The sequence below is a fragment of the Schistocerca serialis genome, chromosome 4 (assembly GCF_023864345.2).
Source record: "Schistocerca serialis cubense isolate TAMUIC-IGC-003099 chromosome 4, iqSchSeri2.2, whole genome shotgun sequence".
NCBI classification, from domain to species: Eukaryota; Metazoa; Arthropoda; class Insecta; order Orthoptera; family Acrididae; genus Schistocerca; species Schistocerca serialis.
The window spans coordinates 315,168,480-315,183,742 of record NC_064641.1 but is presented as its reverse complement, the minus strand read 5'-3'; positions in this window follow the sequence as shown (position 1 = coordinate 315,183,742).

Genomic DNA, 15,263 nt, shown 5'->3' with positions numbered 1-15,263 from the left:
AATCAAATGCACCGCTCTTTTCAGTGGGTCCCACCCCATACCTCAGAACACCCGACAACCCAAGATGTCATTAGATCGCCGGGAAAGCCTGAAGAGTTACAACTATTAAATTATTCAACTGAAATTCTCGAGTCCTCCAGGTAAAGGCAATAGGGGAGGCCCTACGAGTTCAGAAACTTACCAAATAATGTTTGCCTAAGTGCATGGCCATTGATTTTTCAAGTAGCCTATTAGCTTCATGGAGGTAATGTATAATTTTATATGATCTGAGGTGATAGATCCAGCACCACTCTAACTGCATACCTACGGGTGTACTCAGACAACCAGATCAGTCGATACATAGACATTTTCCGATATGATAAAACAATTTGCTTCATATCTTCGAATGTCAAATAGTACACTATTATTTTATTTATGTTTAGTTATGAAATAGTAAAGAAGACAGAAAACACTACATAGTTGTTGTAATCTTTTTTTTCCACTTTTGGAAAGGCATTTAAAATTAGTATTATTGTTGTCATCATTGTTCATATAATATTTCTTGAAAGTTAACTTGTAAAAGGCTTATGTTACAAACTATTAATCGTTTATAAATGTCTTTAAATATAAAAAGACGATCTTTGAAATAAATAAGCCTTGGCGGACCTAATTCTCATCTCTGGTGTGCTTTTGATCTTTGTACTGTAATGGTTGTAAGCTTCAGTACATTCTCGGTAGAAAAGCAGTACATGTTGGTTGACTTGCTTCATGTCATTATGCAGTTGTGATTAAAAAGTTGGAATGATGAAAAGTGGAATACATATGTGTATTAAATTTGCGACTATTGTTGCTGATGTCAATATTCAGCGCAGAGGCTGAACCTATATAGCTTACTGCAACCACCAGCATCGAGTAATACTTCTAGAAAACACTGCCTGTACGAAGAAGAAACTACAATGGTCTTTGCCAACATACTTAAGTCAGACTAACTACTCTCGATAATTATTATCCTATGTATATATGAACTCTACTGTTTCTTCCTCAGACCTTCAGCTGTTTAAAACACTGGAGAAACTCAGCCAAAACCAGGTCATTGTACAGGCTGTAAACAAAGTTTGAGAAGACATTTTTAAGTTTGGTTAAAACTCGGTATCTTCAAAAGTGGAAAGTGTTAGAAGTTGGATGTAGTTTATATTATTCAATTCAGACTTAGAGTTCACAGTTGTTGTGTAAAGTAATTATTTGATATCTAGAAGAATCACTTAAATATTTTATCTTCCTTACTACAGTCAACGATTGGACTAGAAGATATAACAAAAGCAAACAAAAAATAGCGATTCCACAGAGCTTGAGGGAGGGAGGGAGGAAGGATGGTAGGCAAGAGTTAAACGTCCCGTCGACTGTGTGGTCTTTAGAGAAGCAGCACAGGCATGGATTACGGAAGCATGAGGAAGGACATTGGCCGCTCCTGTTTCATAGGAACCGCCCGGCAATTGCTTGAGGCGGTTTAGGGAAATCACGGAAAATCTGAACTTGAATGACCGGACGGGAACTGGAACTGTAAAAGGAAGGAAGGAAGATTCAGTTTAACATACGGTCGGCATAGAGATCATTAGGGACGGAGCAAAAGCTCTGAATGTATTAAGAATGTGTACGTAAATCGGCTGTGCACCCTCAGCGTAACCATCCCGACATTTGGTTGGAGCAATGTAGGGAAATCACGGAAAATGTAACGCTGGATTGCCGGACGCGGGTCTGAACCAGCGTCCTCACGAATTGGAGTCCGGTGTGCTAACCACTGCGCCACCGCACTCAGTAATCTAGAATCGTCATCCCTCCAAGCGCATGTCCAGTGTGCTGATGAGAGCACCACCTAGCACGGTCTACCAGAGAGGTTCCTTGATACGTTAAATAATACCACGAAGTTATTGTCTCAGTTTGTAATACACAGACGAACATTAGACAGAGACCTCATCTGCTGACAGAAAGGTGTTTTGCAGAGGACACGAATTATTATGTCGGTATTGGAAGCAACCTGTTTCCGGCTTTCATAAGAATACTACCATGAACGTACCAATTGCATTCTGTGCAGCTGAAAGTGCTACATTCAAAATCCAGTGTACCAAACTTCTTGGGGCACAGCCCTCACCATCACAGACAAGTGATTACCAGATAGTAATTTCGAAGAGAAAATAGCAACAGCTACACATTCCTCTAACTTGGCCGCATCACATCCGGAACCAAGATTAAACAATTTTATAAGTATTATTACAGAGTCCGTTGTTTGACTTCCCTTATTTGCCTTAATAGACCATCCCTTAGGTCGTGGGTTCTGGAAGTTCGCTACTGAAAGGGTAGTTTTGCACGTCAATTCTTCCGTCGCTTCATGGCAGCTTGTACAGAGTTCAACAGTGCTTCATCAGCCCTGGCCCACGCTGACCGCAACCACCAAGCATGCAGCGATTCTGAGTCGCCGCTGGATTGCGGTTTATTTTTCGTGTTTTAGTTCAAATGGCTCTGAGCACTATGGGACTTAACATCTATGGTCATCAGTCCCCTAGAACTTCGAACTACTTAAACCTAACTAACCTAAGGACAACACACAACATAAAATGGTTCAAATGGCTCTGAGCACTATGCGACTTAACTTCTGAGGTCATCCGTCGCCTAGAACTTAGAACTAATTAAACCTAACTAACCTAAGGACATCACACACATCCATGCCCGAGGCAGGATTCGAACCTGCGACAGTAGGGGTCGCTCGGTTCCAGACTGTAGCGCCTAGAACCGCACGGCCACTCCGGCCGGCCAACACACAACACCCAGTCATCACGAGGCAGAGAAAATCCCTGACCCCGCCGGGAATCGAACCCGGCAACCGGGGCGCGGGAAGCGAGAACGCTACCCCTCGAACACGAGCTGCGGACCGTGTTTTAGTGGCCTGTTATTACATATAAGTAAAACGAATATCGAACTGACTGATTTGGGAGCACTCTGTCGAACGGACAGGTAAAATTTCGATTTACAAATAAGTTGTTTGTAATGGGAAACTAACCGACGGTTTGTGTTGTCATTGGGCGTCTGATGAAAGACGTAACGAGCAGTAAGTGTTTCGAATGGCTCCAGCTACACATTGAGTTTCTGTTCATTTCATTTGCTCCCATACGCAAAGGACCTGCCACCTAGTTACTAAGATAGGTATTATTTTCACAACATGAAATTTTACATGTACAGATTATGGAACTTTTTTGATAATTCTTACTTGTACTATGGATTAATAATATTGCAGCTTTAAATATCTACATCTACCTTTCTATAGATACACTGCAAATCACACTTAAGTACCTGACAGAGGGTTCATGGAACCACATTCACAATAATTCTCTATTACTTCACTCCTGAAGAGCGCGCTTAAGAAACGAACACCTACACTCCTGGAAATGGAAAAAAGAACACATTGACACCGGTGTGTCAGACCCACCATACTTGCTCCGGACACTGTGAGAGGGCTGTACAAGCAATGATCACACGCACGGCACAGCGGACACACCAGGAACCGCGGTGTTGGCCGTCGAATGGCGCTAGCTGCGCAGCATTTGTGCACCGTCGCCGTCAGTGTCAGCCAGTTTGCCGTGGCATACGGAGCTCCATCGCAGTCTTTAACACTGGTAGCATGCCGCGACAGCGTGGACGTGAACCGTATGTGCAGTTGACGGACTTTGAGCGAGGGCGTATAGTGGGCATGCGGGAGGCCGGGTGGACGTACCGCCGAATTACTCAACACGTGGGGCGTGAGGTCTCCACAGTACATCGATGTTGTCGCCAGTGGTCGGCGGAAGGTGCACGTGCCCGTCGACCTGGGACCGGACCGCAGCGACGCACGGATGCACGCCAAGACCGTAGGATCCCACGCAGTGCCGTAGGGGACCGCACCGCCACTTCCCAGCAAATTAGGGACACTGTTGCTCCTGGGGTATCGGCGAGGACCATTCGCAACCGTCTCCATGAAGCTGGGCTACGGTCCCGCACACCGTTAGGCCGTCTTCCGCTCACGCCCCAACATCGTGCAGCCCGCCTCCAGTGGTGTCGCGACAGGCGTGAATGGAGGGACGAATGGAGACGTGCCGTCTTCAGCGATGAGAGTCACTTCTGCCTTGGTGCCAATGATGGTCGTATGCGTGTTTGGCGCCGTGCAGGTGAGCGCCACAATCAGGACTGCATACGACCGAGTCACACAGGGCCAACACCCGGCATCATGGTGTGGGGAGCGATCTCCTACACTGGCCGTACACCACTGGTAATCGTCGAGGGGACTGAATAGTGCACGGTACATCCAAACCGTCATCGAACCCATCGTTCAACCATTCCTAGACCGGCAAGGGAACTTGCTGTTCCAACAGGACAATGCACGTCCGCATGTATCCCGTGCCACCCAACGTGCTCTAGAAGGTGTAAGTCAACTACCCTGGCCAGCAAGATCTCCGGATCTGTCCCCCATTGAGCATGTTTGGGACTGGATGAAGCGTCGTCTCACGCGGTCTGCACGTCCAGCACGAACGCTGGTCCAACAGAGGCGCCAGGTGGAAATGGCATGGCAAGCCGTTCCGCAGGACTACATCCAGCATCTCTACGATCGTCTCCATGGGAGAATAGCAGCCTGCATTGCTGCGAAAGGTGGATATACACTGTACTAGTGCCGACATTGTGCATGCTCTGTTGCCTGTGTCTATGTGCCTGTGGTTCTGTCAGTGTGATCATGTGATGTATCTGACCCCAGGAATGTGTCAATAAAGTTTCCCCTTCCTGGGACAATGAATTCACGGTGTTCTTATTTCAATTTCCAGGAGTGTATATCTTTTCGTACGATCTTTGATTTCTCTATTTTTTTGTGATCGTTTCTCCCAATGTAGGTCGGCATCAACAAAAATTTTCACTTTCGAAGGAGAAAGTCGGTGATTGAAATTTTGTGAGAAGATCCCACCGCAACGAGGAACGCCTTTGTTTTAACGATGTCCACACCAAATCCTGTACCATGTCCGTGATACTCTCTCCTCTGTTTCTCAATAATAAAAAAGTGCTCCCCTTCTTTGAACTTTCTCTGTGTACTCGTCAATCCTGTATGGTAAGGATCCCAATCTCGCAGCCGTACTCCAAAAGAGGATGGACAAGCATACTGGCATACTGTATTCAGTCTCTTTGGAAGATCAGTTGCATCTTCTAAGTGTCCTACCAATAAATTGCAGTCTTTGGTTCGCCTTTCCCACAACACTTTCTATGTTTTCTTTCCAGGTTTAGTATTGGTGGTTGCAATTACTAGGTATTTATTTGAATTTATGGCCTTAAGATTTGATTTATCATATAACCGAAGCTTAACGGAACGCTTTTAGCACTTAGTTGGGCGACCTTTTCTCACTATTTAGGGTCAATTGGCAATTTTTGATGCATGCAGACATCTTTTCTACATCTTTTTGCTATTAGATTTGATCTTCTGATGACTTTACTAGACGGCAAAACGACCCATCATCTACAAAGAGCCTAAGACGGCTGCTCAGATTGTATCCTGTATCATTATATAGATAAAGAACAGCAAAGGACCTATAACAATACCTTAGGGAACGCAAGAAATCAGTTTTGTTTCTTCTCGGTGACTTTCTTTTAATTACTACGAACCGTGACGCCTCTGTCCGGAAGTCACGAATCCAGTCTCATAACTGGCACGACATTCTATACGCACGCGATCTGATTATAAGCCGCTTGTGAGGTACAGTGCCAATAGCCTTCTGGTAATCTAGAAGCAGGGAATCAGTTCGAAATCCCTGTCATTAGCATTCATCACTTCGTGTGAATAAAGAGGTAGTTGTGTTTCACAAAAACAGTGTTTTCTAAATCCGTGTTGACTGTGTGTCAATAGATCGTTCTGTTCGAGGTAATTCGTAATGTTGGAACACAATATATGTTCGAAAACCCTGTTTCATATCGACGTTAATGACATGGACCTGCAAGTTAATGGATTAATCTTGTTGCGTTTCTTGAATATTGGTGTGACCTGTGGAACTTTCCAGTCCTTGGGTACGGATCTTTCGTCGAGCGAGCGGTTGTATATGATAAGCGTGGGGTATACATTCTGGACCTGGAGAGCTGCTTATATTAAGTGATTTAAGTTGCTTCAATACTCCGTGGTTATTCATCTCTATGTTACTCAGAATATCAAATCAAACAGCTTTCAGCTGCCTAATTTCCAAACCGTTGTTTTATTTGGCTACCAGTTTCGGCGATCTACTACGGCATCTTCAGGCCCCTGACCAACATGTAGGAGGATTACAACGTCGGTTCCTGTCAAAATAGGGACCAGCACTCAGATACTGGTATCGGTAGATTTCTGCTTGATAAAGTGATCACTGTGTAAGACAGAAATGTACAGATATGAGTTGGCTCCTATTTTGACCGGAACCGAGGTTCGAATCCTCCGACACGTCGGTCAGGAACCTGAAGGTGGCGTAGTAAATCGCCGACTCTGGCAGCCAAACAAAGTAATCGTTTGGAAATTAGGCGGTTCAAACGTGTTTGATTTGACATCCTCTAGCCAACGTCCAAGTTCCTTTACCATCTCTGAAAAGAGGGACATACAGAGATTCTAAGTTGTTGATGTTGGAAGCTGATGTTCTTGTTTAGAATTCTGGAAAACTGACTTCGGAAGACTATTTCTAGTAACTCTGCTCTAGCACCACTCTCATCGTCAATATTTCGATTGCTATTACGTAGATTGTGTCTTGCCGCTAGCATTGTTTACATACGACCAGGATCTCTTTGGATTTTCTGTCATGTTTAGGTTCAGTTTCGTTGTGGAAACTATTATAAGGATCTCGCATTGAAGTCCACGCTAAATTTCAACCTTCTGTAATCGATCATCAATCTGGGGAATTTAGCATTCGTTTAAATTTGACATACTTTTCTCGTTGTTTCTACAAAAGTTATCTGACCGGTTTAGTGTGCTAGTGTACCGAGGAGAATCAGCTTGGTCGTTTGGTAATTTATTTGATATAAATCCCAACTACTGTCAGTACCATTTCTTGAAATGAAAACACGTGTGGTCTACACTTCTAATCTTTGTTTGGAATACGTGGAGATTGTCTCTCAGGAGGGCGTCAAGGCAATGTTTATCTGCTTTTTTTGAATGGGTGTGTTTTTCGTTTACTTTTTGAGGATTTTGCTGTTATAGCATTCAGTTTCGCTGCAACAACACTTTATTCACTAATCCCAGTATCCGTTTTGATGCTCTTTATTAGCTCAGGATTCCTAGTTCCTAGGAGGTCAGTTTTGTTTTCACAATCGTTTACTATTCGAGTGAGACCATGAGCTAACTGCTCGGAACAGTTTTGAGAGAAAGCGTTTAGTACAATTTCGGGTTATGTTTTATACCTGCTCCCGAATGGATTTTCGTCAATTTGTAGACTTCAAAATAATTAAGAAAGGAAAATCTTAAAGTTAACGATTTCCTAATAGAAGATAGGAATTTTGGAAGACAGGAAAAAACTATGATATATTATCACTTTTGGCATTTTATAAATTCGGAAAGTTTTCCTAAAATAACAATATTTTAGCATTTGGGAAGGAGAGACAAAAGATAATAAGAAAATACATACATTCGTGTTAGAGGTCCCATCACCTAGTTAGTGTGACTGCTCGGCAAATCATAGCCTGTCACATTTGAAGTAGCGTATTCATTTAATAAATTTATGTTGTACAGACATATACTTGTATTACTCCAGTCTTAAATTTGTCACAGGTCATACATGCTTTACACAGGGCATGATCAATGCATTATTTTTGCATCTTTGACCTTCTTACTTCTACGTGTTGTATGCATGGTGTCTGTGTTGTCATTAAGGTAAAATGTTATCTAAGTTCAACAACCAAGTGCATCATTTTCATTACAGTTATTACACAATCCGAAAATGAAACAGCAAATACCTATTGAAAACCACAGAAATGAGGTCTAACGACTCTTAAAAGAGGCACCCCGTATAACTGGTTTGTCTACTATTTTATTCATTTGCAGTGCTGCTTATATGTTAGCTGAAATCACAGTCTAAACCTATGTACTTCGGACGAAATGGTACTTTCTGCTTTTGCTCGAGTTACGGCACAGGTTGCATTAACCGAAAAGCCTCTTTCACTCTTTGTCTTATCTCGTCCTCTAACGCGGTGGTCTTCAAGGTCTTGTCGAGCTGCACGTTGGGACAAAAAATTGTTTCTAGTATAGCATCCTTGTTCTTTAATTAGGTGTCAAACCCTTTTTGTTACAGCAGCACATGGCGTTCGAGGTGGAAGCTTGAGTGTGACAAATGTTGTACCAGCTTTTCTTTTAGCCCGAAATACTGTCTTGGGAAAATGACTTTGCTTCAAAGATCTCCAACTACATGCACAATTCTAACGTATATTGTCAGTAGGTTGATGCTACGTGCCGCGCAGCTTCTCTGACAATATGTGGATATTGTTGGTGTTAAACGTATCTACCATATTTCCAGCATTGTCTGCTACGAGAGGAACCAATTTTTCACTACACATCTCATCCATAACATCGGTGATAGGATCTGCACAATGGTATCCAGTTTACATTTGCTCTCCAGGACGAATGCTCTTGTAAAATATTGGATCAGAATTGGTTCTTATAAAAATAACCACACTGTGGACCGCACAGGTAAAATTATAGAACTGGCTCCCGTGTAATATTTGCTGTTAGCAGTGCCAGCGTTCGACGCTAATGGGAAGAGCTGTCGTTTAGCGTTAAATGTGATGGGCGGGCTGCCTAACCGACCGCTCCGCACTCACTCGTCTTCCGAGTGTTGCTTACAGCGGAACGGCTGGATGACTCATCTGCTACAATGGCACCGCGATTAATAGATCGCTCCTCCAGCAACGAACTGCAGCGCTGAGAATGTGGCTGAGAGATACATGTCATCAGGTGCTCTGAACTGCGGCACAGGAAATTCTGAATACAGGCGCTTCCAGTTCCTCATAGAACAACGCAATGCAGAGCACGAACAGAAAGAAAGCTTCATTGATACATTAGAGAGGAAAACTTGTGTAATCAGTGGTATTTTGTTCAAAATATTCTTTGTATGCTATCCATTATTGGTACTTTCGCGACGCATTTTTGGGGATGGCCCTTAAGCTGGGGCTTTACATTCTTACTCGGGGAGACACGAGAAAGCCGGTTACACAGTAAGTTAGGACATAGTGGAGGTATGGACAAGAAAATCAGTAGGCTTCGGATTGCTTATTTTGAGCAGCAAAAAGCAAAGTTTTTCTGTATGCTCTCTTATACGAAACCATTGGATAATTGGAATGTGAAGTATTTCAAGGCTCATACGTTTCCTGATTCATTTTAGGATTTTCCTACAATTACAGCAGATAATTCCGCAGGTTTTCCTTTTGCTGATAATACAGGCATAGTTAAAACTTATACGGGTAAGGAATTACATAGGTTCATAATGCCTATTGGTTCGCGGTGTTCAATAATTCGACCTCCAAACTTCTTGAAATTTTGACGGAGTGCGCAACAGTTTGAAGATGAATTTCTGTCATGAAATGTTAGGTTTCCGTTTTACAACTATTTCAAATTTGGTGTCTGACACATTCATTTCTGTTTAGGGAACGAGCAATGTCTCCAATTTGCCTGTTATAGTATGATGTAGAGCAGACAAAGAATCTCTGCAGAACAATCCAGTTGAAAGGCTCTTGCCATCCTTCGGAGCGGAGTTCGTAGCAAACATTTTGGACCGAGAAGGATCATTTGATGAGACTGTGTACGAAACAGGGGGGCAAATATAGCAGAGAGACGGAAAGCGGCTCTCATAACCCGCCACTCCAGCGATATACATGTAGACCCGGATAGTGCCAACAAATTTATTTTTGTGGCAAATGACACCACTCTCGACCCCTGCGACTCCACGGGTCGCGGGAAACAAGTCACGCTGGGCCTTGGGGCCGCTACAGAAAATAAATACCCTGATGCAGAAGCCTCCGTATGCTTATTCACAAATATCGCATTACTCATACATTGTTTAGAGTGAAACCAGTCTGTGGGAGCAACTGAATGAAAACACTAATTCTTTTGAATGAAACTAGTAAGTGGGAGCAACTGAAAGAAAAGAATTATATGAGTCGGTTGTTGTTTTACCTGTCGGTTGGAATATTATTCTGTTATTTTTTCTAGTTAAAGCAGTCAGAGGGAGCAATCGAATGAAAAGATACAAAACCGTTGTAGCTTTGTATGTTGACTGGATTACTCTTTCTTTCTTTTCAAGTGAAGTCAGTAGTTTCTCTGTCGGTTGAATCACGTACTCATTCCTTTAACTCAAACCGCTATTTAGTGTTTTAGCTGACCGAGCTATCCATTCATTCTCCTGAGTGAAACAAGTCTGAAATAATTTAATTAGCTGAATTAAAACAACGTCACATTATACTGACAGAGGGTGGTCCTAAGTGAAGACGTATCTTAGGAGTATGTGAAAGTTAACGCAAAAAGTAGGCGTGTTCAGTTAATTATGAACTGAATGGAGTAATTTTTCTTTTCATCATTTAAAAGTGATTCATATACTACTGTGAATTAAACTGTTCCAGGTGCCATTAACGCGTAACTAAATAAGTTGACGTATCACTGTGGTAGGACTGCCATCACTTAAATTACCGTCCCCAGGAAAGCTTCGAAGACCCTGAACATGTGGGTCAGATCGAATTATTTCCAGGACGCAAAACGTCTGTAGACGATAAGCTGACCGATGGCCACGATGTTCCCGGAGAGTGAGGACATGAGAGGGTGGGTGGGGGGTGGGGGGTGAGGGAGAGAGGAATGTTTCCTCGCTTGCTTCTGATTGCTAACAATGTCAGCAGGTGCGCGGCTCCCGTCGATCAGTAGATATATATTACACATGAAAGTAGAAAGGATTTGTGAAAGCGGATTATAGGGACGTTCATATTCAGACGCAGTACTTATTTGAAGTAAGGAAAATTAACGTTAACGAAATCAGTTTTATACAGCTTAGTGAGTAAAAGGCAGATGACATTTAAGACATTCAGTTGTGTTGCGGGTGGTGCGACGTCGTGGTGTATGCGATGGCCCAGTGTCGGCGGCTTCTCGTTGCCTCTGGAAAGAAGTGCGGAAAATACGGGGTGTTCCAAATTGTCTTTACAACTTTGATCACATATACACTATGTGATAGAAAGTATCCGGACACCTGGCTGAAAATAACTTACAAGTTCGTGGCGCCCTCCGTCGGTAATGCTGGAATTCAGTTGGTGTTGACCCACCCTTAGCCCTGATGACAGCTTCCACTCTCGCAGGCATACGTTCAGTGAGGTGCTGGAAGGTTTCTCGGGCAATGGCAGCCCGTTCTTCAAGGAGTGCTGCCATGTGGAGAGGTATCGATGTCGGTCGGTGAGGCCTGGCACGAAGTCGGTGTTCCAAAAAATCCATAGGTGTTCTATAGGATTCAGGTCACGACTCTGTGCAAGACAGTCCATTACAGGGATGTTATTGTCGTGCAACCACTCCTCCACAGGCCTTGCATTATGAACAGGTGCTCGTTCGTGTTGAAAGATGCAATCGCCATCCCCGAATTGCTCTTCAACAGTGGGAAGCAAGAAGTTGATTAAAACATCAATGTAGGGCAGTGCTGTGATAGTGCCACGCAAAACGAGAGTGGGTACCATCCCTCTCCATGAAAAACACGACCACACCAAAAAACCAGCACCACCGAATTTTACTGTTGGCACTACACACGCTGCCAGATGACGTTCGCCGGCAGCTGTGGCCGAGCGAATCTAGGCGCTTCAGTCTGGAACCGCGTGACCGCTACGGTTGCAAGTTCAAATCCTGCCTCGGGCATGGATGTGTGTAATGTCCTTACGTTAGTTAAGTTTAAGTAGTTCTACGTCTAGGGGACTGATGACCTCAGCTGTTAAGTCCCATAGTGCTCAAAGCTATCTGAACCATTTAGATGACATTCACCGGGCGTTCGCCATACACACACCCCGACACCGGATGGCCACATTGTGTACCGTCATTCATTGCTCCATACAACATTTTTACACTGTTCAATCGTCCAATGTTTACGGTCCTTACACCAAGCGAGGCGTCGTTTGGCATTTACCGGCATGTGTCGCTTCTGAGCAGCCGCCCAACCATGAAATCCAAGTTTTCTCACCTCCCCCATAACTGTCATAGTACTTGAAGTGGATCCTGATGCAGTTTGGAATTCCTGTGTGATGGTCTGGATAGCTGTCAGACTATTACATATTACGACCCTCTTCAACTGTCAGCGGTCTCTGTCAGTCAACAGACGAAGTCGGCCTGTACGCTTTTGTGCTGTACGTGTTCCTTCACGTTTGCACTTCATTATGACATGGGAAACAGTGGATCTGTGGATGTTGAGGAGTGTGGAAATCTCATGTACAGACGTATGACACAAGTGACACCCAATCACCTGACCACGTTCGAAGTCCGTGGGCTGCGCAGAGTGCCCAATTCTCCTTTCTCACGATGTCTAGTGAATACTGAGGTCGCTTATATGGAATACCTGGCAGTAGGTGGCAGCACAATGCACCTAATATGAAAAACGTATATTTTTCGGGGTGTCCGGATACTTTTGATTACATAGAATACCTGTATTTCAGAAATGGGAATATACAGAAACGTGTGCCTTGCGGAACAATGTTCCTATACGTCTAAGGTTCTAGTACCCGCTTCAGTGTGTTAAGGTGACTATATTTTCTAGAGCCAAGTTCAGCACTCATTAAAAAGTTTTGATATTACAAAAAGTCTGAACTGAACGTAATAAATGCAAAGCATCACTTCAATTTGTTACAAAAAGTACATTAACTTATATTTTACTAATATCTTCTAAGATGGGTAGCAATCAGGCATACGGTATTTATCAGTGCTGTAAATTTTTCTTCAGACTGTCTGGATTCTTCAACTGCCTTACGAAGACATTAAACTCAATTTTCATAGTAATTTAATTTAGTCACCAACATTGCTTTCGTAGTTTCTACAAAAAATTGTCTTTTGTCACTGCTCCATACACTACTCATTTGGGAAACACTCTTTCAGTACTGTAACATCATACTGATAAAGGTGAACCGAACATACAATTCGGGATAAATCGTTTCATAGTTGTTAAATACGGGACAACTAGGTATACCGAATTACTTTTGAAAAATTCGGGAAAGAGCTAGAAAAATCGTGAGTGTCACTAAAAAAGGGGCAGAGGGATGGTCGGGCACTTTAAATGCTTGCGCCGTCTGTAGCGCACAGGCCACCCAAACGATTTACCAGTTCCGTGTCCGCCCTAGGTCATCCTCACTGAAGTGTGCTGTTGCTGCACTGATGCGAGCTCACAGTTCGCGCAAGTCCCCCCGAAGAAAAAAACTGTAATGGAGTTCCGTATGACTTGGGTGCCAGATCTGGGTTGTATAAACCGCTCCACACATTTTGCCAACTGCTGGAGGTGGTCATTAATAACTAACATGGGAAAAATAAGAAAAAAAAACAGCTTTAGGTGGTTGTGAACATTACGCTTCAAATTTGAACTTTCTACATATTCCCATTTCAAAAACATACGTGATAAAAATGTAAAGACAGTTTTGGAACATACTGTCTGCGCGTAGAAGAGCCGATAAGCCTTTCTTGCTGCTGAGTTTTTAACGGACTAAAACGAATAAACTATCTACAGTTAGGTCCTCATTCAATGAATTTTAACAAAGAGTTATTATAATCTATTTCCAGTCAATCGAATTACTGCAGACACGAAAAATGTTCCAGGATTCCCCCGGACAGTTGTATAAAAATCCCTCCAGCACGTCTCTGTTCTCCCTTAAAAACTAGGACCAATCCGGGAAAATGAGGACGTATTGCAGCACTGGTTGGGGGTGCAAAGGTGAACGCACTAGTTCCCTTAAGAATATATGAAGAATGCAGGAACCTTACCTCGTGTTAGCAATAGTTTGCATTCCGTTTTATATGCAATGTGTGATGATGTTAACAAATGCAAAAGCGTTTGAATATTCAGGCATTTATTCCTGTGGAGATAAATATTTTGCACAGAAAACTACGTCACCAGCTACATCAGTACGCCCAAAGGTTTAAGTGTTACAGATAATGTCATAGCTATAAAAAATTCGCGAGCACAAATTTCCAGGAATATATGTATAGCGTGTATGGGGCTAGGAGAGATTATTTAATGTTTATTAGTGCGTTTTAAAACCGTGCTACATTAAAAAGTTTTTCTATTTAAATAGTTATTTTCTGCCTTTTAGTCTTGTATGTGTGAAGTTTTTCAGTTGAATCCAAACATTTTGGTGAGGTTACAGCAGGACATTGGCAAACCTTCTGGTTTATTTCAGTTTGTCTTGGAATGAGTCAACCAATATATCCCTTCCCCATAGGCATACCTCGCGATAAGACCGCTATTTTAAATACTAGAGAGAACTGAGCTGACTGGAATGTTTGGCTGAAATCGTTCTAAAGCGCGAAACATTCGCGATCGGAATCAGAAAACAGAGAAATAGCAGTGTTACACTAAGTCCGACTCTCCGTCACACACCAGAAAAATGGTTCAAATGGCTCTGAACACTATGGGACTTAACTTCTGAGGTCATCAGTCCCCTACAACTTAGAACTACTTAAACCTAACTAACCAAAGGACATCACACACACCCATGCCCGAGGCAGGATTAGAACCTGCGACCGTAGCGGTCACGCGGTTCCAGACTGTAGTGCCTAGAACCGCTCGGCTACACCGGCCGGCTCACACCAGAAAAGAAAACGACTCAATATTGGATTGGCATCCAGTTCTGAGTAAAGTTGAAAGTGTCAGGTCTTTAGCTTATCGGAAAGTTAGTTTAAAACCAATTCCAAAATTTGTACCGAACAGACAGGCAGACTGAAAAACAAAGAACCCTCCGTCCCCCACGAGACTCGAAAGCGACTTAATACTACAGTGTCATTCAGTTCCGGGCTATTTTTAAGGTTTCAAGGAAACTAGTTTAAAATCAGTTGCAAAATTTGTACCGAAAAAAAAACCGACAATAAACGGACCTAATAAAATCGTGTTAAAAGGTGATTCTTCATTTATATACGCACAAAGTTACACTTCAGCAACCAAAAATTGATATTTAATGCCGCAAGTACGAAAATTCGTATTTCAGTAAGTAACTACAAACACTCTGAATGTACTTTATTTTTAGAAATATAGTTGTTATCCTCATCCTTGAATTAATGC